The following is a 25,242-nucleotide window of genomic DNA, read 5'->3' on the forward strand; positions in this document are numbered from 1 at the left end:
GTGTTCTCCAGCACCAAAGAGATGCCAGAGGCGGTTGGTACCTTCTGGAAGGGATGCCAGGAAGAACACGGCCTTGCCACCAGCCCCAGCAGGTGCTCTATCCCAGTCCTTCTGTACCTGCCACATGGCCAGGGCAGGAGCCAGTGCTCCCAGTGTGACCCGGGCTTTGCTCTGCACTCAGGTTTGCAGTGAGGACCCTGAAGTCCCTGCTGTGCCGACTGCACTATGAGGATGTGGTGTTGTCAATGGAGCGCAAGCGTGGCTGGGACACGCTGCTCTGTGCTGACACCCACATTTATGCCGTGGGTCTGCTGGCCAGGTGAGACCCCCTTCTCCCCATTGCTCCCGGCATTTGTGCTCTGTGTCTGGGGTATTCCACTCAGTCCCTGTGGCTGTGGGCCAGAGGCACGAGGGACGGCCAAGCAGACTGGGAAAGGCTGGGAGAGGAGGGTGCCCAGTAGCAGCCACATCTCAAAGGGCCCAGGTCCCCCTGCAGGGTGGGGGGTAAAGACAAGAACTGCATCAGTCTGTCCTGGGAGGGGCTTCCCCCCCCAGCTCAGGGTCTTAGTGTCATAGGAGTAGGCCCCCAGCTGGGTGATCATTATCACTGACTCCATATATTTCAGAGGTCCGATCAATAATAATTATTATTAAGAAACCCAGTGTTCTTATAGATAGTTATGATATAGATTGATTTAATGGGTTTTCAAGTCTAAACATTATCACCATTAGTTAATTAAAAAATCACGCTTAGGTAGACAAATCTCCGTAACATATTCAGATGTTCACAATACCAGGTGCAGCATGTTAAGATAAGAATGTTTTTTCATTCTTTCCTCTGATCTTCTCAGACTTTCTCAGGCGATGCCTGGGAAGGTTGTCTGTTTCTCTCTGAGGCCAGAGAGCTGCTGCCACATCTTAGTGCCATTTTCCGCCTTCCAGGGAGATGCACAATGAATCCATCGATTTGTGTAAAAGCATCTCAGACTGTCTCCTTCAGTTGCTCCGCAAAGAGATGCCATACTGGAACTTCCCTGCCCTGGCATTCCTTGTGGGGGTGAGTCTGAAGGCCGGCACTGCCTCCCAGCTCTCTGCCCTCTCGTAGCCGCAGCTGCCTGGGACGGTGCCCACGCCCTGTGCTGCTGCCTGGTCCCCGCCCTGTGCGGTTCTGGGCTCCTGCAGGCCGGGTCCCCTGTCACTGCCCTGTGCCTTTCAGGTCCTGCATTGCCTGGACTTGGGTGCATGTGGTGACAGCATCATGGATCTCTTGTCGAGGCACTTGCTGAGTGAGTGCACAGAGATGCGCCGCCAGGTTCTGAGGGCCCTCCTCTTGCTCAGGGATAATCCCTCACTGGTAAGGAGGGGCAGCAGCTGAAGCCGTGCAGGCAGCATGGGGCTGGGGAACGCAGTCGCTGGAACTTGGCTGGGCTTCAGGCACTGGGGCAGCCGCTCCCAGCTCTCCTGCCTCCCACTTCAGCTGCCCGAGTGCCGCGGGACAGGCCTTTGGCCTCTGGGCCCTGTGGCAGCAGGGTGGCCTTTCACACACCTTTGCTCCGCACAGGCCAAAAGAATGTGGAGCCTGACCGAAAGCCTCGGGGAGCTCCTGCAGGAAAATGACAGTGATGTGGTCAGGATGGCCATTGTTCTAGTTAGTGATTTGTTCCTGGATAATGACGCCCCAATACCCAGCCCCATCGCCCTGCAGCTGGCTAAGGTGCTCCTGCCACTCTTTGAACACGTAAGGCTCTGTGCCCTCAGCCATGGCCACTGGCTGCTGCCCAGACACTTGGTGCCCTGTGGAGATGCAGGCCTGCACCAACGTGGGCCAGAATCAGCTGATGCCAAGGTCTTGTTTCCTTCCTGTTACACAGGATGACAGGCATGTGCAGTGGATCTCCATGTTTGTATTTCGAACCTTGCTGTCTACTGCAGAAGAGGAAGGAAAAAAGCTCCTGATGACACAAGTGTGTCACAGCCTGCTCCCACTCTTCTTCCACTGCCATGATGAGAATCAGAGTGTGGCAGAGGTGAGGACTCGCGGGCTGCTGCTGTTCCCCTGGGAGAGGGCTTGGCTGCCTCCTACCCTGGCACCTAGTAGGCTGGATCCTCCTCCTGGCCCTGGCACAGGGATGCTGATCCTGGGCTGTAGGGCGATTTCCGTGTCTCTACTGCTCTCCAGGCTTCTCAGGAAACCCTCCTTTGTGTGGCCAAATTCCTGAACAGGAGACATCTTGAAAAATCTGTAAAGAAGGAGAAGCTGTGGAAGTTCATTGAGATCCTGGTAAGGAGGGCCGGGAAGCCGCAGCCCCAGCCTGGAGCAGCCCCTGAGCGCGGTGCTCGGTGTGCGGGCTGGCAGCTGTACCCCTGCCCGCTGCTGCAGCCCGAGGCCGCCCGGGCTCTGCTCCAGGCTCCTGCGGCCCCAGCCGGGTGCCCATGGAGCCCCAGCCCGGGGGGCTGCGGGGCCAACCCTTCCCTCCTGCCGCTCTCTGCAGCTGGCAGAGGACAGCAGCAGCGTGGCCGAGCACCTGCGCCGGGCCCTGCCCTACCTGCAGAGCCCACAGGAGCCCCTGCGAGAGGCGGCCGTCAGGTTCATGGGTGAGCCACGAGCCGGGCCAGGAGGGCGTGTGGGCACAGGGCTGGCGGCGCCGCTGGCAGGGAGCTGTGCCCTGGGCCTGACAGGCTCTGTGTTCCCAGGGACGGCCGGGCGGCACCTGAGGGGGAGGAAGGAAGAGCTCCAGCTCCTCTCCGAGGGTGAGTGAGGGCAGCGGGCTGCCAGCGGGGGCTGCCGGGGGAGCTGCGAGCCCTGCCCCAGCTGTGGAGGGCTCTGCTCCCTGTGCGGACCAGGGCCGGCGTGGGCAGAGCACACAGAGCTTTCAGGGCACCTGGGGGATTCGTGGCCAGCAGCTTCGGGCTGATCCAGCTGGTCCCTGCTCCCTGCTGGCCATGGCCAGAGCCAGCTGGGATGGCCCTGGCACAGAGTCCCCTCGGGTCCCCTCAGATGTGGGAACTGACCATGGCTCTGTTCCTCTCTCTTTCAGCCCTTGAAGGCTTGGAAAATGACAACAGTGACGCCGTTGCAAGCCTGGCAGTTCAAACACCATACATCGTCCAGGAAGCAGAGAGAGCTCCATATTCCATCTTTGACAGCCTGCGTGATCGGCTCTGCAGGGCATGGAGGAGACGGCCTCGTCTGTCGGGGCTCGGCTGGCTGCGCTGCTGGAGCTCTGCAGAGAGCTGATTCCAGAGGCTCTGTCTGCTGGGGCCACCTGAGCCAGCAGGAATGTTTTGTTTCTTTAAGATTGTTCTTTTCTTTCTTTTTTTTTCTTTAGTGTAGAAATATAGGATGTGTTGCTATAGACAGTCTCGCAGGATCTTTCTTTGGCTGCTCAGGCTTGCAGGGTTGCAGGGAAAATGGCCAGAAGCCTCTTGGCCTTTGGTGGTTCTGCTGAAGCCTCTGTGCTGCCCACAGAGCAGATGGGCAGGGGCTGGAGCTGTGGGGATCTCTGTGAGAGCGGTGCCTGGAGACGGCCACAAGCCCTGTCCCAGGCAGGAAGCGCCATCCGTGTCCTCCTGCCCGTGTGTTCCTGGCTGGATTGCTGAGGGCTCCCAGGTGCCTCTTGGTGGGGCTCCTCTGGAGCTCCTGTGGGGCTGCGGCGCTGCTGCCGGGCAGGTTGGCCGGGCTGGGGAGACCCTGAGGGGACGGGGCCACAAAGGGATGAGGGGCTGCAGAAGCCGTGACAGGACGAGGCAGTGGGAAGGCACAGGGGGGACGTGTGAGGGAGAGGGTAACGTTGGCTCGGGGAGGAAAGTGGGTTGGAGCCAAAGAGACCACTCACCCTGATGTTTGTGTGGCAAAAAGAACACTTTTATTCTCAAGACTTTCTTTCTGAAGGGCATTTGAAAACCCAGTCTGGATGATTTCACTGCTCTGATCTCTGTGCCCCTTCAGATTCTGGCCTGGGCAATACCTGCAGCCTTGGGAGAGATGTGATGGGCCCGGCCCCTGTCAGTCAAAGCAGGGCTGGTTCATTCACCCCGTACAAGCCAGCCTGCACGGTGACACGGCAACAGAGTGCGAGGCACAGCTCCGGGAGCTCCCCGTGAACCTCAGCTCTGGGACCACTGTCTGCCCCAAGCTTCAGGGGCTGCAGTGGGAGCCCGGCTGGGCTCTGCCCTGGGGCCATCCTGCAGGGACAGCTGCAAACAGGGAGCATTCCCTGCCACAAAGAGCCAAGGCAGGGCTGTAGGGCAGCTGCTCCAGCCCCGACTGCACTGCTGAGTGCTGTGCTCTGGGGCTGGGGCTCCCCGCACAGGAGACTGCACTGGTGTGCCAGAGGAGACAGAGAAGCTGCAGCTTCAGCCTAACTGGGGTGGGTTTGTGGGCTGGGAAGAGTGGGGAGGCTCCAGGGGATTCACAGAGCTCATCCTGCTGCAAGGACGAGGAAAAGGGAGCAGGGACTCAGCAGTGAGGAGGGCTGGGGGCTGGAGAGCAGCTCTGAATGACACTAAAATCCCACCGGACATCTGAGACATTGCTGCTCCTCAGCCAGTGACAGGATGAGTCCTTAAGTCTGGGGCTCGGCCTTCCTCATGGTGAGGGGCACCAGGGAAGGCAACAGTGTGATGGAGACTGGAATGGGCTGGGAACTCACTGAGGGAAAATAGGGAGCAGCTGGGAAGTAAAAGACAGGTGGGGGAGAGAACAGTTCAGAGAAGGGCTGAGGTACTGCTTGAGCAAGCTGCAAAAAGTCATTTGGGGTCATCCCAGATTGATTTCATTTCAGAAGTTATTGAACAAGTTTATTTTTTGGGTGGTGCCATGTTTTCTCTTGGAGGTGTACACTCTGCAAACTTGAGCTGTGTTGCTGAAATGCTCCAGCCAGTCTGTGCTGCAGGTCACCCCATTTCTCCTTTGGCTGATTGCAGCCCAGTGCTGAGCTCCAGCAGGGCCCTGGCAGAGCCCAGAGCAGCCTCAGCACCCGCAGAGCCCGGCTGCAAGGAGAGAAACCAGAAAGCCCCGTCAGCTGAAGGCTCCTGTCCCCTTGTCCCAGCCACCCGCGGTGCCCAGGCCATGCTGGCCGTGCCAGAGCTGTGCCCAGAGCTGCCCATCACTGCTGCCTTTGGGAGCAGAGCAGGAGGGCAGGACATGTGCCCAGCCTGCAGCCAGCCACGGCACCTCCAGCCCTCAGCAGCTGCCCAGAGCAGGACGCTCCTGTGCTCGCTGCCATCTCCCCAGAGCTCTGATCCCACCATCCCCAGCAGACAGGACCCACCTCACGCCATCCCCCGCTGGAAGAAAAGCTGGTCCCAAACGATGCCCTCAGCCTTCTCCAAGGGCACGGCCCATCCACGCCACAGCTGCTCCCAAGCACGTCCTGATCCAGACTGGGCCCCACCTGGAACGCTTCCTCTAGAAAGACAAACATCAAATTATGGAAAATAGGTTACAGACAAAAAGGAGAACAAGATAAAAGGTCAAAGATCTTACCTCTGTCAGGGCCTTAAGGAAGGCCCAACCCCTGCATGCCAGGGAAAAACCCACCATGGGTGAGGGAATCCCAGGCTTTCTCCCTTCCCTTGCACTGCCCCCATGGTGATCCCAAAGCAAACAAGGGCAGTGGAGCAGCCCAAGCCCTTCCTTGCCTGCAAAGCAAAGCAGCCCCTGCACAGGGTCTGGAGTCCCACCTCTGCTCCCACCATGGGGGTTTGTTTGTGTCAGGCTGGCTGCCCCAGCCCAGCCCCAGCCCGGGGCACGGTGGGTGCTGGGGGCTGTTGGCAGGGCCAGGAGCCCACTCCCATTTCATATCCACCCCAGCCCATGCCCCCGGCCCTGCCAGAAGCAGCCTGGCAGCCGACTGAAGGATCAGCTGCATCCGCCCCAGCAAAGGGGGAACCTTTGGTTCCCGGCCAGGCTGTGCAATGCCCAAATCTGGGAGCATCCCCCTGCGTGTGGACTCATCTGCAAACTCCCTGTGGAACCTGGCTTTGGAGAAGGTGTCAGAATCAAAGTCCATCATCTTCAGCATGCCAGAGACCAGGTGGAGCAAGAGGTTGTCATCCTTGACGTCATCCTCACTGTCCCCAGCAGCAGCAGCCCCACCTGGGACAGCTTCTCCAGGGGCTCCTTCTCCTTCCCTGGGCCAGACCAGGCTGTCAGGGCTCTGCCCAGGGCCACAGCCATCCATGAACCATGGCAAGCAAAACCAGGGGGATGTTGGCCACCAGTGCTTGCCACACCAGGTCTCCAGCTCAGCTCCAGCCCATGAGCTGTGTTCCCTTCTGCTGATCCCTGCTCAGAGCTACAGGCAGGACAAAACCTGTCTGGTTGGCTTTGCTACTGAGTGCCAAGAGATGTGTGGAGCTGTTATCTGCCAGGCTCCTGGATCCAACTGTGCACATGGATCTCTCCCACCTTCTAGGGCAGAGGAACACCCTGCACCCAAGGATCACGGAAAATCTCTTCTAAGGATGGCCTGTTCAAGGGCTGCATGGACAAACCCCTCTTAATGACATCCTGGCACTCTGGGGAGAGAAACCAGCAATCACCAGTCAGATGGAGAAGTTGCCCCCCTACTTCCAGGCCATGCTGGGTGTGCCCAGAGCTGGGCCTAAACTTCCCCATGGATTTTCTGTTTGGAGGAGAGCAGGAGAGGAGGACATGTGCCACCTCCTCAGCAGCTGCCAGAGCAGGACGCCCATGAGCTGCTGCTGTCTCCCAGCCCTGGCTTTGCCCCTCTGCCCAGAGATGAGGATCCACCTTGAGAAAGCCATCCTGGGAACAAGATCTGCCCCCAGATATCTCCTGGCCCCTCCTGAACGGGTGCTTCCCCATGACCAGGTGGTGCAGCAGAAGGTCCAGGGACCAGATCGTCGCTGCCTCACCGTGGTAGCGTTGCTGGTGGATCCACTCTGGTGGGCTGTAGGACAGGGTTTCTGTGGAACACAGACACAGTTCATCAGGGGGATGCTGCAGCCTCCAGCACCTGGAGGAGCAGCCCCCGTGCCTCCTCCTCCGGCAGGAACCCCCGCTCCGCCAGGAAACCCGACAGGTCCTGGCACCGCTCCGGATGCTCCAGCACCAGCACAAAGCTGTCGGGGAGCTGAAGCCACTCCTGGAGCTGAATGACACCAGCACAGCCAGAGGAGACCTTGTCCAGCAGCGCGATCTCCAGGGCTGCGCTGGTGCCGTGGGGCTGCGGGAGGAGCACGATGCCGTCAGTGGGGCTGATGCCGTGCCGGGGGTCGGGAACCCCTCGGCCAGCCCGGGATGCTCTGCGCCCTGCGCTGGCCCCACGCCCGCTCTCCCTCCAGGCGTCCTGGCAGCTCCCACCCTGCCGGGCCCCGGCTCAGCCCCGCCCGGCACGGCACGGCTTCTGCCGCTGGCCCGGCTCATCACCAGCTCGCCCCAGTGCCAGATGCTTTCGCTGCTTTCGCTGCTTTCGCTGCTTTCGCTGCCACTGCTGCCTCTGCAGCTGAAGCTCCGTATCCATGTGTCCCCGTGTCCGTATGTCCCCGTGTCCGTGTGTCTCCGTGTCCGTGTGTCCGCTGCCCACTCGCCCCCGTGCGCAGCCCCGCGCTCCCCGGGGCAGCCCCTGAGCCTGTCCAAACATGGGAACTTTGCCGTGTCCAGCCCAGATCCAGAGCCTGGACTCCTGCCCAGGAGCACAGGAATCCCCTCGGTCACGGCTGTGCGTTGTCCCTGCTGAGGGTCAAACACTCTTGGAGCACATTCCCTCAATGCTGAATTTGTACCTGTCCCAAGAACTGCACTTAGTCCCCAGCACTGATCTCCAAAAAAAAAAAAAAAAAAAAAAACAAAACAGCTCATGGTATTTTATTTTACACTTTCTAAAACTTTCCACATCGTGGATCATAGAAGTGAGATCCACTTGCAATTAATGGGAAGGAGAAGAGGACAAGTAGTGAAAGATAGAAAAAGGTAGCATAAAAACAAACAGAGAAAAACATCTTGGATTGTTTCTTTCAATTTTCATTTCATTTCTAAAAGCTGTTTCAGTTTTCCTAGAATCTTCTCCACAGTCCTGTTTGCTATTTCCAAGAACCTTGGCTGGAGAACGAGGAGGCTTTGAGCAGCTTCTGTCACAAGATGTGCCACCAGCTGCAGCTTCTCTTGCCTTTCCACACCGTGTGTGCAGCTCAACTCTTGCAGAAAAGCGGGACAAATAGTTGAAGAACTTTACAACTTGTTCTTTCTTTTCCTTGTGGGATGGGCAGTTGGGCCATTGGTGAGATTTTCACTGTTATTGTTCTACCCTAAGAAACCATGATGGGCTACCAGGAATTGTCAGGGAATGCAAGCCTGACTGAATGCAGAGAAAGAATCTCCAGAGCCTGCAGCCAGAAATGGAGAGCTGTGTGATAATCATTCCAACACCCCTATGGACAGCTTGAAAGTGATGTGGAAGATGAAAATGGGCTGACAGAGGGAGTTTGTTTCTGTGTTCAGTTTAGAAGCTTCCACATCTCATGCACTGATATATATCAAGAGTTCAATCAGTTCATGAAAAGCACCAGAACAATCTGAACTTCTCAGGAGATGACTGTAAGAATCTGAAAAGGAGAAATGCAGGCAATGACTTGGTGAACTTTGTCTGGAAGAAGGGTCACTTTTCCCAAATAATTTCTAATCCATCTCCTCTGCATTTGTCTTTCTGAAAAAGGCCATTTTCATCCCAGATTCCCCATGAAATGGGAACCCTGAGCTTGTGGAAGTGCCTGAAAGATGCTCTGTTCCCCTGCAGGTTTTAAGCCCCTGGGCCTTCGTGGGCCTCCCCCCAGCTGGGACTTCTGATATCTCAGGTGTTCAGAGCTGGGTGAGCGCTGTCCCATCTGTGTGACTGATTGACAGCTCAGCCCAAGGTGTCTGGGGACATTGATCTCATCCAGCCTCTGACAGCGACCACGGTGACACTGGGGAACCTCATGGAGCCTCATGGAGCCATGGGTCAGTTGGGACAAGGCAGGTCCAGAGACACCCTGGTGACACTGGGGAACATCATGGGACCATGGGTCAGTTGTGACAAGGCAGGTCCAAGGACACCCTGGTGACACTGGGGAACCTCATGGGACCATGGGTCAGTTGTGACACTGTGGGGACCTCGTGGAATCAGAGGGGACCATTGGGAAGCTCCCATGGATCCAAGGGCCCAGGGTGACACTGTGGAGCCCAGAGTGTCACGAGGAGCCATTGTGACAGTGTGTCCCCATGGAACCAAGGGAACATGGGACAGGCTGATGCCTTAAGTTTTAGCTTCCATATTTTCCGATTCTGTGCTGTATCAGTCTGTAACTCTGAACTTCATGCAGAGTGTCAGCAAGTTCTCTTTACAGTGTAGTCAGACAAAACAATCCTTTTCCTGCCTGAGAACCAAAGACACCGCTGCAGCTTCGGGCCCAAAAATGAAAACAGCAGCGAATTGAGGAGAGCAGACTGGGAGGGTGGGGCTGCATAATCTGAAGGTGTAATTGGACAATTAACCCCAATATGGAAATGAACCAGAACTTTTAAAAGTGTGAAAACGCGTGACCTGGCGTCCATCCTGGGTGTACCCTCAGCCAGGCCCTTGTACTGCCCAGGTGAATCCTTTGAAGGCCTTTTTAATAAATACCCACTTTACTCCTGTAACACTGTCCAGCCTCTGCTCTAGGTGGCCTCTCAAGGCATCAAGGCCTGGCTGGCTGGGCCACCTGGGGGCCACCTGACAGGTCCAGCTGACCTTGGCATGTCCAGGGCTGCTGCTCATCTGCCCCTGGAGCACTGTGGCTCGGTGCTCTCCTACCTGTGGAAAGAACTGTCCTTCTCTTCCAGGTGCCCATGGCCAAAATTTGGATTCCTCTTCTTAGTTTGCTTTTATGCAAAGATTGTTCCCAGATGAAATCTGCCAGGACAGACAGGTTTGGCTGGCTTGGCCACCCAGGGGCCACCTCTCATCTGCCTGCGAAACACTGGGACCCTGTGCTTTTCTTTCTTATGCGAAAAAAGCACCTTTCACATCCAGGCACCCATGGCCAAAGTTGGGAATCCGCCTCCAGGATTCCCTATATCCAGGGATTTCTCCCAGGTGAAAGCTTCCAGGAGAGACAAGCCTGGCTGGCCTAGGTTTCCAAAGAGCTGATTCTTATCTGCCTTTGAAACACTAAGGCTTTGTGCTTTCCTTTCTGATGAAAAGAACTCTTCTTCTTGCCCAGGTGCCCATGGCCAGAACTGAGATTCCACCTTCAAAATTCTGAATATTCAAGGATTTCCCCCACATGAAAGGTGCCAGGAGAGACAGGTCTGGCTCTCTTGGCCTATGGTGACCACCTCTCATCTCCTTCCAAAACACCTGGGCTCCACGCTTTTCTTTCCTATGGGAAAAACCATCCATCTTGACCAGATGCCCATGGCCAAAGTTTGGAATCCTCCTCCAGAATTCCCTAGGTCCAAGGATTTCTCAGTGACAAAAGCTGCCAGGACAAACAGGTCTGGCTGGCCTGGCCTCCCAGGAGCCTTCTCTCTCTGCTTCTGCCCCTGCAACACGGGGGCTCTGGGCTTTCCTTCCTATGGAAAAGAACCGTCCTTCTTAACAATGCAGAAATGGCCGAAATTGGGGTTCCACCTCCCAAATTCCCTATATCCAAGGGTTGCTTTCAGACAAAAAAATACCACATCAGAGAGGTCTGGCTGCCCTTGGCCTCTGATGGTCACCTTTCATCTGCCCCTGAAACACCGGTGTTCCGTCCTTGCCTTCCTATGGAAAAGAACCGTCCTTCACCTCCAGGCAGCCAGGTCTGAAACTGGCATTCCACCTCTAAAATTCCCTATATCCAAGGACAAAATCTGCCAGCACCATCTGATCTGGCTGCCCTTGGCCTCTGGTGGCTGTGGCTCATCTGCCCCTGCAGCACTGGGGCTGGGTTGTTCCCTTCCTGTGGAGACCATGGTGGCACGGTGAGGACCTGGTGGAACCATGGAGTCCATTGGGACTTTGGGGCCATGGTGACACCGTGGGGCTTCATGGAACCCAGAGACCACCATGACTCTGTGGGGCCTTGTGGAACCATGGAGACCATTCCGACCCTTCAGGGCCTGGTGTCACCAAGGGGCATTGTGACACCTCAGGGCCTCCTGGAAACAAGGGACCATTGGGACACTGTGGGGCTCCATGGAATGAGGGGAACAGGGAACAGGTCTGGCAGGTTTGGCCTCCCAGGGACCACCTGACAGGTCTGGTTGATCTTGGAATGTCAAGGGCTGCTTCTCATCTGCCCCTGAACTACTGGGGCTCTGTGCTTTCCTTGCTATGGAAAAGAACTGTCCCTCTTTTCAGATACCCATGGACAAAATTGGTACTTCCCCTCAAAAATTTCCTGTTTTCAAGGGTATCTGCCAGAAAAAAATGTGCCAGGTCTGGCTGGCCTTGGCCTCTGGTGGTCGCATCTCAGTTGCCTCAGAAGCACTGGGGCTCTGTGCCTTCCTTCCTGCAGAAAAGAACTGACCCTCTTGTCCCGGGGCCATGGCAGGAACTGGAATGTGGCCGCCAAAGTTCCATCTATCCTAGGATTGCTCCCAGACAAAAGCTGCCAGGACAGACAGTTCTGCTTGGTCTTGGCCTCTGGTGATATGAGCAGAATGTTTTCCTTTGCAAACACCTTGGACAGGGCCCAGAGATCTCCTGAGCTGAGTTTTGCAGGCCTCAAGAACATAACCCATGTATGGAGGCTGATGTGCCTGGGCTCAGTTGTGAAGACACTGAGGACAGATCAGGAGTGGCCTGGCAGGGCTTCAAGGGTGGATGTGGAAATGGTGGAGCTTTTCTCCATAGTGGGAATCAGGCAGGGAGAGAAATTATGCCACAAATGCAGCTGGGGAAGTCCAGACTGGACACAGGAGGAGAGGAATTTCCCTCCCAGGGCAGGGCTGTGGTGCAACACGTCCCCAGCAGGAGCCTGGAGCAGGCCAAGGCTTTGTGTGGCCAGGCAGGGGCAGCAGGAGGCAGAGCTGCCAGCAAAGGAAGGGCCAGCGAGGTGGGGCAGCCGGGGGTGACGACAGCCTGCAGGGACAGAGGCGCAGGGCAGGGACACCGTGGGACAGCCTGGGCTGCAGAGGGCTCAGGGATGTGCAGCAGCTGCAAGGCCCTGACAGAGCCAACCTGTGCAGCCCTTTGGCCATGGCTGCTGGCCCTGGGCCTGAGGCCACCAGGGGACAAGTGACCCTTGCAGCCCTGGGGCCTCAGTGCCTCCTTGTCCCTGCTCAGCAGCCTGGCAGGGGCCGCCCCATGGTCCTGCCCTTGGCACTGCACATCCCCACATGCCAGTGCCCATCCCGGGAAGAGCCCTGAGCAATGAGGGAGGGAGAGGATCTGCCTTGCCAGGGGCTGGGGCTCAGGCCTGGGCCCTTTGCATTCCTGAAACATATCCAGGTTTGCTCAGCACCAGAGGCACCTTTCCCTTGCTTGTCCCCAGCTGTCATCAGTGCCTCCAGTGTTCTGCTCTGACTGGAACCTGGGGACACTTTCTCAGTGTCCCTAAAAGGGATCTCTTTAAAGTACAAGAAACTTCAATGTTTCAATGTAACTGAGATCTTGAGAGGTTTGTGACATCACCGAAGGGGATGTGACATCACAGAGCTGGCTGTGACATCACAGAACAGACTGTGACTTCATAGGGTGACTTTGTGACACCACAGTCTTCTGTGACATCACAGCACTGCTGTATGGCATCACAGGGTGACATCATATAATTGGCTGTGACATCACAAGGGCTGTGTGACATCACTGGGGCTGTGTGACATCACAAAGGCTGTGTGACATCACAAGGGCTGTCTGAGGTCACTGGGGAGGTCACTCTGCCCCATTGCCCTCCCAGTTCCCCCAGAGAAGTCCAACGCTGCTCGTGCACAGCGGGGTCCCCTGTCCCCCCGGGTCCCCCCGCCCCCGGCGCCATAGCCTCCCCCAGAGGATGTTCCACGAGATCGACCCCAGAGCCTGACACGGGGACGGGGGCTGGAGCCATGGGGGGTGGGACAGGGAGACAGGGACCCCCGGCAGCATCCCCGTGTCCCCCAGGGCCAGAGCCTGGGCCAGGGCTCCTTCACCCTGTGACTAACGAGGGCTTGAGAGCGCTGGAAAAATCCCCAGCAAGGGAGCAGCAAAAACCAGATTTAATATTAAGCAACAGCACCACAAAGTTCCTTGGCAAGAGTCACTCTGATCCTGACTGCACACTTCAGGCACAGCAAGGAAAAAAACAACAACAAAACCAAACAAAATCCAGACAATCAAAGCAGAAATTAAACACAAATTGTCCCTGTGTGAGTGTGACACAAGGACAGTGATGTCAAGGATAAAAGGAATATGGCCCAAAAGCTGAACACCTCAAACTTAACAGGACTTAACCTTAACTTCTACTTTAAATTTCACAATTAAGCAAAAGAAATGACCTTAACAGTATTTAATGTAACTTATAACCTATGACTTTGCATTTTAACAGAGGAATAAGATTTAACAATATTCAACTTAGCTTATAACTTCTATTAAGTGTAACAACTTAGCAAAAGAACAACTCTTAGCAGCATTTCACTTAGGTTATTCCTCATGACTTAACCTCACTTACAGGCCTGACTGGCTCAGTTATCCAAGGCACTCAGAGCCCTCAGGGAGCAGCATTTCTGCCACATTTGCCCAGCAGAGGCACTCCTGTGTGCACACAGACACAGAGAGTCAGTGCAAGGCACCTGTGAGAAATTCCCCTGAGGGCAGGGAAATGCTCCCTCTGGATGATTTGGCATCTCCCCAGCAAAGAAGGGTTGAGCCTGGAGGAGTGGGGGGATCGGCCCAGGCTCCCTCGTTGTTGGGATCCCCGAGTGCAGCAAACGGGAGAGTTCCCGGCTCGGAGAGGCCCCACTCAGAGGGAGTCGCTGGCCCAGGAGAGCTCCAAGGGCTCCTTTTGGAGCGCTGTTTGTAGGGCCCCAAGAGAGGTGCTGCAGTCCCAGCCATGTTTCATCCTGGCCACACTTGGCATCAGCAGCTTTCTTTGGCAGGGTGAGAACAGGGATGTTGTGCCACTGAGGGAACACAAACAGTTCCCAGGGCTGCTCCTAAAGCAGCCAGGAGCTGGCTGGGCAGCAGCAGTGCTGGAGCAGAGCGTGTTTGTGCTGAGCTCCAGAGGAGCTGAGCCCAGGGGCTGCTGGCCAAGGCCGAGGCCAGCGAGCATTTCTCAGCTGGCAGGGCGGCCTGAGAAGGGGACGGGGGAATGCACCAGCACAGGAACCATGGAACCAAGGGACCATTGTGACACTGTGGGGCCTGTGAGACCAAGGGACCATTGTGACACTGTGGGGCACCATGGAACCAAGGGGCCATTGTGACACTCTAGGGAATGTCGGGATCATTGTGACACTGAGAGGCCCCATCAAACCAAGGGTCCATTGTGACACCACTGGGCCTCATGGAACTGTGGAGATTATTATGACACTTTGGGGTATCATGGAACCAAGGGGCCATTGTGACATGGTGAGACCCCAGGGAGCCAAAGGTCCATTGTGACACTGGAAGGCCTCATGGAGTCATGGAGACACCATTAAGAGACTTCACAGCCTCATGGAACCAAGGGGCCGTTGTGACACTGTGGAGCACCATGGAACCAAGGAGACCATTGTGACACTGAGGCAACTCATGGGATCATGGAGACCATTGGGACACTATGAGGCCCCATGGAATAAGCAAAGCATTGTGACACTGTGATGCCTCATGGCACCAGTGAGACCATTGTGACCCTGGGGGTCCCCACAGAACCAAGAGGACCATTGTGACACTGTGGGGCCTCGTGAAACCAAGAGGCCTTTGTGGCACTGCAGGGCTGCAGGGAACCAAAGGTCCAGTGTGACACAGCAGGACCTCGTGTCATCAGTGTTCCATTGTGACCCTGTGGAGCCAAAGGAGACCATTGTGACATTGCAAACCCCCAGGGTCCAAAGGTCCATTGTGACATTGTGGGCCTCATGGAACAGAGGAGTCCCGTGACATTGTGGGGCCTCAAGGAACCATGGAGACCATTGTGACACTTGAGGGTCCCATGGAACCAAGGGAACACGGAACAGATCTAGCTGGTTTGGCCTCCAGGGGCTGCCTAAAAGGTGATCTTGGCATTTTGAAGGTCTCTTCTCATCTGCTATTGAAGCACTGGGGCTCGGGGCTTTCCTTCCAATGGAGAAGAACTGCCCTTCTCCTCCAGGCATCCATGGCCAGAATTCAGATTTCATCTCTATTTTCTTATATCCAGGGATTGTTACTATGGGAATATTGCCAGGAAAAAACAGGCTGGCAGTCATTTCATAAGGGTCACTGCTTACCTGTCCACGAAAGACTGGGGAAGGCTCCATGCTTTCCCTCCTATGGGGAAGAACTGTCCTGCTTCTCCAGGCGCCCATGGGCAAAATTTGGATTCTGTCTCCAAAATTCCCTATATCCAAAGGCTGCCCCCAGACAAAATCTGCTATTGCTGCCAAGTCTGGCTGGCCTTAGCCTAATGAGGCTCTCACCTGACTTCCTATGCACTGGGGCTCTATGCTTTCCTTCCTATGGAAAAGAACAGTCCCTCTCCTGCAGGTGGTCATGGCCAGAATTGGAATTTCACCTCCAAGTGCAGATTGTGACAGACTGGAGGAGATTGTTGGCTGGAAACATTTCATGTGTGAGGGAGGAAGGGGCAGGTCCAGCCTTGCCCTGCCCTGGAACCCCAGCACTGCCCTGCCCTGGAACCCCAATCCCCCCAGAGCCTCTATCCCAGCCCAGCAGTGTCTGCCAGTCCCTGGCACAGCACAGGCAATGCTGCACAGCCACCTCTGGAGCCCCAGCCCAGCTCCTGAGTGACCAAATGACCCCAAGTCCCACCTGGGGGAAGGCCCAGGAACACCAAGGGGTATTTAAGGCTGACCACAAGGCAAGCACATGTCTTCACCCTACCTCCTTTTGGAATTTCCATCTGAACATTGCTGGAATCCAGGAGTTGGTAGCTGTGTGTGTGCTTCTCTGTATCTTTTTTGTCTTTCTCTGTCTATCTTGTTCTATTTCAGTCCTCTTGCAGATGTAGATTAACTTAGAATTGAACAGGCTTAGAGATTGTGAAGTTGAAAGAGCCAAGTTAATGCATTGAAAACTATCTTTTGTACACTGAATATAATTTTAAAACTTTTGCCAAAGTTTCTCTGATTTCCTAAAGTTGCCAGTAAAGGCTGCTTTGGTGTTTGTTTTGAGCTCCTGAGAAAATCTTGATAGTATTGCTCCAGTGCATCCAACTCAGAGGACACAAATTATTGTCACTCCATTTAAATGTCTCCTCGAGAGAGTTTTTTATTGTATGGGGGTCAGGGCTTGTGTGTCCTGCTTGGCACAGCCCAGGCAGGGCTTTCACAGCCCCATCCCACACTCCATGTCCCAGCTGGAGCCGCTGGTGCCTCTGAGTTCTGCTGCCCCAGCCCCAGGGACGCTCTCCTTGTCTGCCCACTCCCCCAGGGTCTCTGGGCAGGGATGGCCTCAGTGGGGGCTGCTGACATCCTCAGCAACTTGGAGGCTGCTGCTGAATTTTACTGCTCCAGAGGCTTCTTCAGCCTTCAGCTGTTCAGTGCAGGAATTCAGTGCCCCAGGGCTCATTAACATTCAGAACACCTTAACAAGACAAGCCTCTGGGAATAATTTGATTTAAGCTTTCAAATCCTTTGTGGTTGGTTAGGCAGATTCCATTAGTGTAGTTGAAATAAATGACTTTTATTTACACAGGGAGTGAGAAACCATTTTTTAGGTCCCATTTTGATTTTTTAGTTAATACATTGTTATATGCAATCTCTAGCTGACACTGAATCCAAGTACCTCCTCATGCAGTTTGAATAGATACGAAAATCAAGACACTTTATGGCTGACAATCCATAAGACTGTCCCTACCCCCACCCCACCATTTCCCCCATCCCAGCCCTGGCACTCAGAGCAGCCTTGTGCAAATCTGAGCTCCCTCCAGCCCAGGCTGCACCTGCAGGTTTCAGCTCCTGGGCTCCAACTCCCACCTGCTTTCTTTGGAGAAGAAGCTGCCCCAGACACAGAGAGATGTTCATTTCTTGCCAGCCAACAAAGCCAAGGGAAGGCACAACTCCATCAAATGCAAAAGTCATTCCTCTGCTGGCTATTAAATCCACTGTGCACAGCAGACAGTCTCAGAGCAATGGAAAACACCTTCTGTGCCCAGCACTGATCCCAAGGTCCCCCCAAACCCTCCCTGCCCCAATTCTTCCCAGATTTGCTCTTTGCACACACGAGTCACAGGCTGAAGTCAGGAGCTCCCTCCATGCCCAGAGGGAGGAAAAGAGGGAAAGTGGATGAAGAGCTCTCCTGTGCAGAGTCAAGGTCCAAGTGCAGCCCCTGCAGTGGGAACCACAACTCATCAGGTTTGTGTCCTTTGGGCTCAGGGATGGTGACACTCAGAGGCACAGAAAGGTTTCTTGCCAACAAACAGGAGTTGAACATTGGAACAGTTTAATAACCATCACAGCTCCTCCCTCAGCTCTCTGTGATATCCCAGCTGCATCTGACATGTCCCCCACACCAAAGTGATTTCTGTAGATAAACAGTTTTATACAAAGACATAAGAAAAGGCAATTATGTGATAGATAGAAATCTAAGTAAGTGGTTGACTAATGTGAAATTTATTTCAACTTCAGAAAGATTGGGCAACTCCCTAAATCTCAAATCATGAAACCAGTCAGTTGAGAGGCTCTTGAATGACCAGAGAGCACCTAGAGGAGGAAATTTGGGAGCAAAAGGAAGAACATAGATCCAGCTGGTCAAGTGAAGAGATGTTGTTAGACATGGCAATTTCAACAGGAGAGCTGGAAACCCCTGAAGGAAGAGGGAGATGATGTAATAAACAGAATATTAGGGACACAAGAAGATGGAAGATCAGTATTTCTTGTCCTTTTCTCATCAGTACCCTCCCAGGAAATCCGTGTTCCTGGAGAGAAAACTTTTGTGTTTCTTAAATGACACAGATAATAAAACTGTCCTTCTATAAAGTGAAATGTACGAGTAATAACACCTGTGCTCCTTTCGAGGCAGACATCAGCTGTGTGCCCATGAACAGGCAGTGACACTTGTGCCCAGCTGCTGCGCTCTCGCCCCGGTTCCCTTTTCCTCCGCCCCGGCTAGCTCTCAGTCTGGGGCGAGAGTGGGCGATGGAGGCACCCTCCGCCGCTCCCAGCTGGGGTTTGGAGAGTGCCTTTGTGGGTTCCGGGCAGCGCTAGCAAGCCTCGCGGTGGTAAATGAAGAGCGGATCCTGCTGGGGGCTAAGTCCGAGTTTATTGTAGCCCAACGGGGCCAAATGTCCTAGAACGGTGCCAGCCAACAGGAACAAGCACAAGGTGCTTGCACTGGCTTATAAACTGTAAGGGAGGGGTATCCAATGACCAATGGGGATAGGGATAGGGGGTGGCTCCGGGATGGGGGGATATGGTGGGGTCCAATGGGGGAAGGATATGGGGGGAGTCCCAGGTCCTCGCCCAATCACCCGGTGCCCTGAGTAGAAGCTTCTGGATGGATGGGAAGGGGCACCGAGTGATAGACAAGGCACCCGGGGGGGGTAAAATGCCTCTTTCAGGGTGATGGATAGATACTGGGAAGGCGGGAAGGGAGGACAAGGCGGGAAAACTGGGGATAAACCAAGTTGCACACGGAAGGAATAAACCAATACATAATACAGGGATAATAAAACATACAAATAATGCAACTCCACATCTCCTCCTTTTTTTGTTTAAAAAGAAAGGGGAAATGGGCAAAAACGCAACTCCACACCCTGAGGTGCCGAGTTGGGATTGGATCTCTCAGAGAGGAGCTGAGGGAGAGCAGAGCACCTTGCAAGCTGCAGGTCCCTGCCAGCCCCGCAGGGCTCCTGTGCCATCAACATCTGCTCTGCTCCAGTCTGGAACAGGGCCCAGCACGGTGCCGGGACCATCAGAGAGCTGAGGTGTGTGCTGGAATTCCATGCTCTACCCATGGCACAGCATCCCTGCATTTCCCTGCTCCAGCCTTGGTCTCCAGCACAGCCATGGAGGCTCTTTGGGCTCCTGAGTGTTCCTGCAGCCCCCAAGGGCAGCTGAGCTCTGCCTTGGGCACAGGCAGCCCTGGCCAGCGCAGGCCATGCTCAGCAATTCCTTGTCTGTGCCCAGACTTGCTGCCAGCCCCGGCAGCGGCTGCGTGGCCCCTCTGTGGCCCTGTGCTGGCCCAGCCATGGTGCCACAGCCCCTGTGCAGCCCAGCCCAGGACGGGAGCATTGCGGCTGGGAACGGCCCCTGTGCCGTGGGGCCCTGGGCAGCCTTGGGGCTCTGTGCCCCATGGCCTCCCCGCTGGGCAGCCTCTGCCAGCTCCTGCCGAGCCCGTGGCACCTGTGGGGCTGCACAGACAGCCCTGCCCAGGCTCTGCCGGCCTCGGGGCCAGCAGAGAGGCGGCCAGGGCTGGCCATGGCCGGGAACAGGCCCTGAGCCCCGCAGGAGGATGGAGCTGGGCCACAGCCAAACTCAGCCCAGGGCAGAGCTGGGCTCAGCAGCCAGGGCTGCCCAGGGCTGGCACAGACACAGGCTGGCGCTGACAAATGTCCTGGGCCCCTCCCTGCTCTGTCCGTGCCCCAAGGGCACAGAGCAGCCTCCTCTCTCGGGCTCTTGCCTGTTTTCAATGCCTGCCCAGGCGCTGGCCCTGCCCCACAAGGCCTGGGCTGAGTCCTGCCCCTGCCCGCTCAGCCAGGCTGAGATGGACACTGATGGTTTCTGTGCCAGGCTCTCCCAGCCCAGCCCAGCTCCCTGCCAGCTCTGCCAGCTGCCCTGAGCTCTGGGCAGCACCAAGGGCCTCTCCCCAGCACAGCCCAGCCGGCTCTGGCCCCACAGCTCTGCTCAGCCCAGGCTGCTCTGGGAATGGAGCAGCTGAGGAATGGAGTCACATCCAGGGGTGTCCCCAGGGCTCAGGACTGGGGCCAGGTCAGTGAAATCTCTTTTTTGTTGATCTGGACGAGGCCATCGAGGGCACCCTCAGTCAGTTCCCAGGTGAGCCCAGGCTGGATGGAAGTGTGGCTGTGCTGGAGGGCAGGAAGCTCTGCAGAGGGATCTGGACAGGCTGGAGCCATGGGCCCAGGACAATGGGATGAGGTTCACCAAGGCCAAGGGCTGGGTCCTGCCCTGGGCTCACAACCACCCCAAATCCCTGGCCGTACCCTGCCCCTGATCCCCACAGCCTGTCCTGTTTCCTTCATCCCTGAATTGCCAGGGACTTTCTGGGACAAGGGAGCTCTGCTCTGGGGATGGAGGGAGGTGGAAGTGCCACCACTGGAGTGGGAACCACAACTCATCAGGTTTGTGTCCTTTGGGGGTCAGGAACTGGTGAGACTCAGAGGCACAGAAAGTTTCTCTCCATGGCCAAAGGACCATAGATGAACAGGACACAATTTAATAACAATCACGCTCTTCCCTGAGCTATGTGCTACGTCCCAGCAGTGTCTGATGAGTCCACCATCCACACGTGATTTTCATGCTAGAATGAATTTCAGACAAACATGGTTCTGTGATAGATATAAACACAGTTAGGTTCTTGTATTAGGGTGCTCATCCTGAAGTGGGGGAAAAACATCTCAAACAATTCCTGATGTGCAAAGCTGTCAGTGGTGGATGGAGAAGGGAGGTCAGGCTGCTTTTGGTGTTGAGGAAATGCTGAAATCAGCCTGACTCATTTCATCTCCTCCTGGCCTGGCTGATTATCCAGGCCCCTGGTGAAGAGCCTGGCTCTGTGTTCTCCATCCCCTCCTCACTGGCACTGCCAGGCTGGGATGAGGAGCCCCTCAGCCTTCCCTGCTCCAGGCTGGACAAGCCCATCTCCCTCAGCCTCTGCTCACAGCCCAAGGGCTCCAGCCCCACCTTGGAGGCCCTTCTCTAAGCCTGCTCCAGCTGCCAGACATCTTTCCTGCCCTGGGGAACCCAACCCAGGCCACAGGGACCTGGATAATCCACGTCCTTGATGTCCTGGTCACACAGCCCTGGCCCCTTTTCCCCATGTCAGGCTCTGGGGTGGATCCTGTGGAACATCCTTTGGTGGAGGCTGTGGCTCCAGGGGGACCGGGGGGATACCAGGGGACAGGGACCCTGCTGGGGATGAACAGCATTGGACTTGTTGGGAGAAACTGTGAGGGGGAGCTGGGGTGGAGTGACCAACCCAGTGACCTCACAGAGCCCGCCTGGGATGTCATACAACCCCTCTGGGATGTCACACAGCCCCTCTGGGATGTCACACAGCCTCTCTGAGATGTCACAGCCCATTCTGTAATGTCACACAGCTGGTCTCTGATGTCACAGCCAACTCTGTGATGTCACGGTCTGCTCTGCAATTTCAAAGCTCTGTCCTGTGATGTCAAAGCCTGCTCTGTGATGTCACAGAGATGGCCTATGATGTCATAACTTCTTGATGACATCACATTAACCACTCTGTGATGTCATGGACCATTCTGGCATAGATCACTCATGGGATGTCATAGCCCACTCTGTGACCTCATGTTACGAGACGATAAATTGTCTCCACCAGGTGAGCTGACACCTGGAGCTTATTCTCCAAAACCCCAGGCCTATGGAGACCACACAATGCCCATTGTGGGAGAAGGGGAACTGGAAGTTCACCAGCCTCAGTGTCCTGCCAGCTCAGCCAGGCCCACGGGAACATTGGGGTCCACGACCACCAGGGACCACCAGAGAGACCCCCAGGACAGAAGAACACATGGGTAAAGGGGAGGGGAAATATGTTCATGGTTTTGGGGAAATGATTATCAGATGTGTGTTTAGTCCAGAATAATCAATGAAAATGTGTGCAAAATAGAGAATATGAACAGAAACTTTCCTGTACTCAGCATGCTTGGCTTTGGGAGGAGCTATCCCCTGTGCATCCAGCTGAATAAAGAATGCTGCTTCTTAATGCTGCACTGGTGTTAAGGAGTTTTCTGTTTTACTGAATTTTTGGTAACAGTCCACTCCCAGGGAAAGCTCTGTCTCCTGCTGTTGACAAAGAGAGAAGGGCTGGTGGCAGATGTGGGGTTCGGAGGCTGCCTGGGGCACAGTGACCATGAAATAATCAAGTTTTCAATGATCTGTGAAGGAAGGAGGTGCAGCAACAAAACTTCCACATTGGAATTAGGAAGGGCAGACTTTGGCCTATTTCGGATGCAGGTTTGGGGAGTACAAAATCAGGTACTGATTATTTTAAAGGAAACAGCCCTTAAAAACAAAGGGATTCAGGGAGGATGGACACATTTCCAGAAAGTAATGTTAAGGGGGAAGGAGAAGCCTGTCCAAGTGTGGCAAAAGTTAATCTGGTGAGAAAAATTACTTCCCTGACTGCCCATGGAGCTTTCGTGGGAACTCAAGGGAAAAAAGAGAGTGTATCAATTTTGGACAGAAGGTCAGGCAACTTAGCAAATGTTTAAGGATGTTGTTAGGTTATGGAGAATAAGCTGAATGGTGAAATCTCAATTAGAGCTTAACCTGAACACTTTAGTGAAAAATATTAGAAAATATTTCTATAAATAACTCAGTAGCAAAATATGGGATAATGAGAACCTCTACTATTTATTGGATGCAGTGGAGAGTAGAGTTACTAGAGATAAGGAAAAAAGTGGAGTCACTTAACACCTTGTTTGTCTCAACTTTCAATATACGGAGAGATTGTCCTCAGGACAGGAGTTCTCCTGAGCTGCTAGATGGTCACAGGGAGCAGAACAGCGCCCTGTAATCCAGGAGGAAGCAGCTGCTGACCTGCTGAGCCACTCAGATGCTCACAGGTGTATGGGATCAGATGGGATCCATCCTAGGGGGATGAGGGAGCTGGGGGATGAGCTCCCCAAGCTGCTTTCCATCATTTACCATCAGTCCTGGCTCACCAGGGAGGTCCCAGAGCACTGGAGGTGCCAGTGTGAGCCCATCCCCAAGAAGGGCTGGAAGGAGGATCTGGGGAGCTCCAGGCCTGTCAGCCTGACCTCGGTGCCCGGCAAGGTTATGGAACAGATCACCCTGAGAGCCACCACAGGGCACCCACAGGATGGCCGAGGGGTCAGAGCCAGCCAGCGTGGATTTAAGAGGGGCAGGTCCTGCCTGAGCAACCTGATCTCCTTTTATAACCAGGTGACCCACCTGTGGATGTGGGAAAGGCTGTGGATGTGTCCATCTGGACTTCAGCAGAGCCTTGGACACTGTCTGTGACAGCATTCCCTGGAAAAGCTGCAGCCCATGGCTTGGGCAGGTTCCCTCCTGGCTGGGAGATGGAAGAGCTGGCTGGAGGCTGGGCCCAGAAGCTGGTGTCCAGTCCCTGGTGCTGTCCCCCAGGGATCTGTGTTGGTCCCAGTCCTGTTTAACATCTTCACTGATGATCTGGGTGAGGGGACCGAGCCCACCATCCCCAAATTTGCAGATGACACCAAGCTGGGTGTGAGTGCTAATCTGCTGGAGTGTAGGAGGGCTCTACAGACGGACCTGGACAGGCTGGATCCAGGGCCCAAATCCAACAAGGTGAGGTTTAACAAGTCCAAGTGCCGGGTCCTGCACTTTGGCCACAACAACCCCTGCAGCGCTATAGGCTGGGGACAGAGGGGCTGGACAGCAGCCAGGCAGAAAGGGACCTGCAGGGACTGATGGACAGCAGGCTGGACATGAGCCAGCAGTGTGCCCAGGTGGCCAAGAAGGCCAATGGCTCCTGGCCTGGATCAGGAATGGTGTGGCCAGCAGGAGCAGAGCTGCTGTGCCAGCCCTGATCTCTCCCCAGCTCTGCACACAGACATTGTTGCCGCAGCTCCAGAGAAGGCAATAAATGGGCAACTCTGCAGAAAACTCTGTTGGGAGATCCTTTAGTTCCTTTAAAGCCACTGAGAGGACAGCCCTTCATTGACACAGTCTGTGGCCGCAGGAAAGGTGAAGAGAAACAAAATGAGAAATCACAAACAATGACATTTCTTTCTAATGTGGAAAACATTAAAATGTAAAACAAAGAAAAAGGACCTCTGTATGAAACCAACAAGAAGTATCAGAAGTGACTTTTATTACAAGTGATTTGCAGAAATTTGCCAGCAGTTAAATGTTTCTGAAAGCATCCAGTCATCAGTGTCCACACTGCAGCCTTGAGTTCCTGGTTCCTCAGGCTGTAGATGAGGGGGTTTAGGGCTGGAGGCACCACCGAATACAGAACTGACAGGGCCAGATCCAGGGATGGGGAGGAGATGGAGGGGGGCTTCAGGTAGGTAAATACACCAGTGCTGATAAACAGGGAGACCACAGCCAGGTGAGGGAGGCAGGTGGTAAAGGCTTTGTGCCGTCCCTGCTCAGAGGGGATCCTCAGCACAGCCCTGAAGATCTGCACATAGGAGAAAACAATGAATACAAAACAACCAAATGCCAAACACACACTAACAGCAATGAGCCCAAGTTCCCTGAGGTAGGATTTGGAGCAGGAGAGCTTGAGGATCTGGGGGATTTCACAAAAAAACTGTCCCAGGACATTGCCCTGACACAGGGGCAGGGAAAATGTATTGGCCGTGAGCATGACGGCATTGAGAAAGGCACTGGCCCAGGCAGCTGCTGCCATGTGGGCACAAGCTCTGTTGCCCAGGAGGGTCCCGTAGTGCAGGGGTTTGCAGATGGACACGTAGCAGTCATAGCACATGATGGTCAGGAGGGAAAGCTCTGCTGAGATGAAAAAGACAAAAAAAAGAGAGCTGAGCAGCACATCCTGTGTAGGAGATGGTTCTGGTGTCCCAGAGGGAATCGTGCATGGCTTTGGGGACAGTGGTGCAGATGGAGCCCAGGTCGCTGAGGGCCAGGTTGAGCAGGAAGAAGAACATGGGCGTGTGCAGGTGGTGGCCACAGGCTACGGCGCTGATGATGAGGCCGTTGCCCAGGAGGGCAGCCAGGGAGATGCCCAGGAAGAGGCAGAAGTGCAGGAGCTGCAGCTGCCGCGTGTCTGCCAGTGCCAGCAGGAGGAAGTGGCTGATGGAGCTGCTGTTGGACATTTGCTGTGGCTGCACATGGGCACCTGTTCATGGAAAAAGGACAGGGACAAGTCAGGAGAGGCTGCTTGGAGCCAATCCTGGGCCATTCCCTGCAGCCTGTCCTGCTGGGACTCACCCACCCTTGATCCTGCTCTGGGAAAACCTTCACCCAGATCCCTGCCTGAGCTCCAGTTGTGC

The 25,242-nt window shown here is 55.1% G+C and overlaps 1 protein-coding gene and 1 pseudogene across 1 annotated transcript in view; one reads left to right on the forward strand and one right to left on the reverse strand.

Moving 5' to 3' along the window:
• LOC110484126 (uncharacterized) overlaps positions 1-25,242 on the forward strand; it is a 187,648-nt gene that overhangs the window by 150,060 nt on the left and 12,346 nt on the right.
• Positions 24,084-25,065, reverse strand: LOC144248161 (olfactory receptor 14A16-like; annotated as a pseudogene).

Source organism: Lonchura striata, chromosome 39 (genome assembly GCF_046129695.1).
Source record: "Lonchura striata isolate bLonStr1 chromosome 39, bLonStr1.mat, whole genome shotgun sequence".
NCBI classification, from domain to species: domain Eukaryota; kingdom Metazoa; phylum Chordata; class Aves; order Passeriformes; family Estrildidae; genus Lonchura; species Lonchura striata.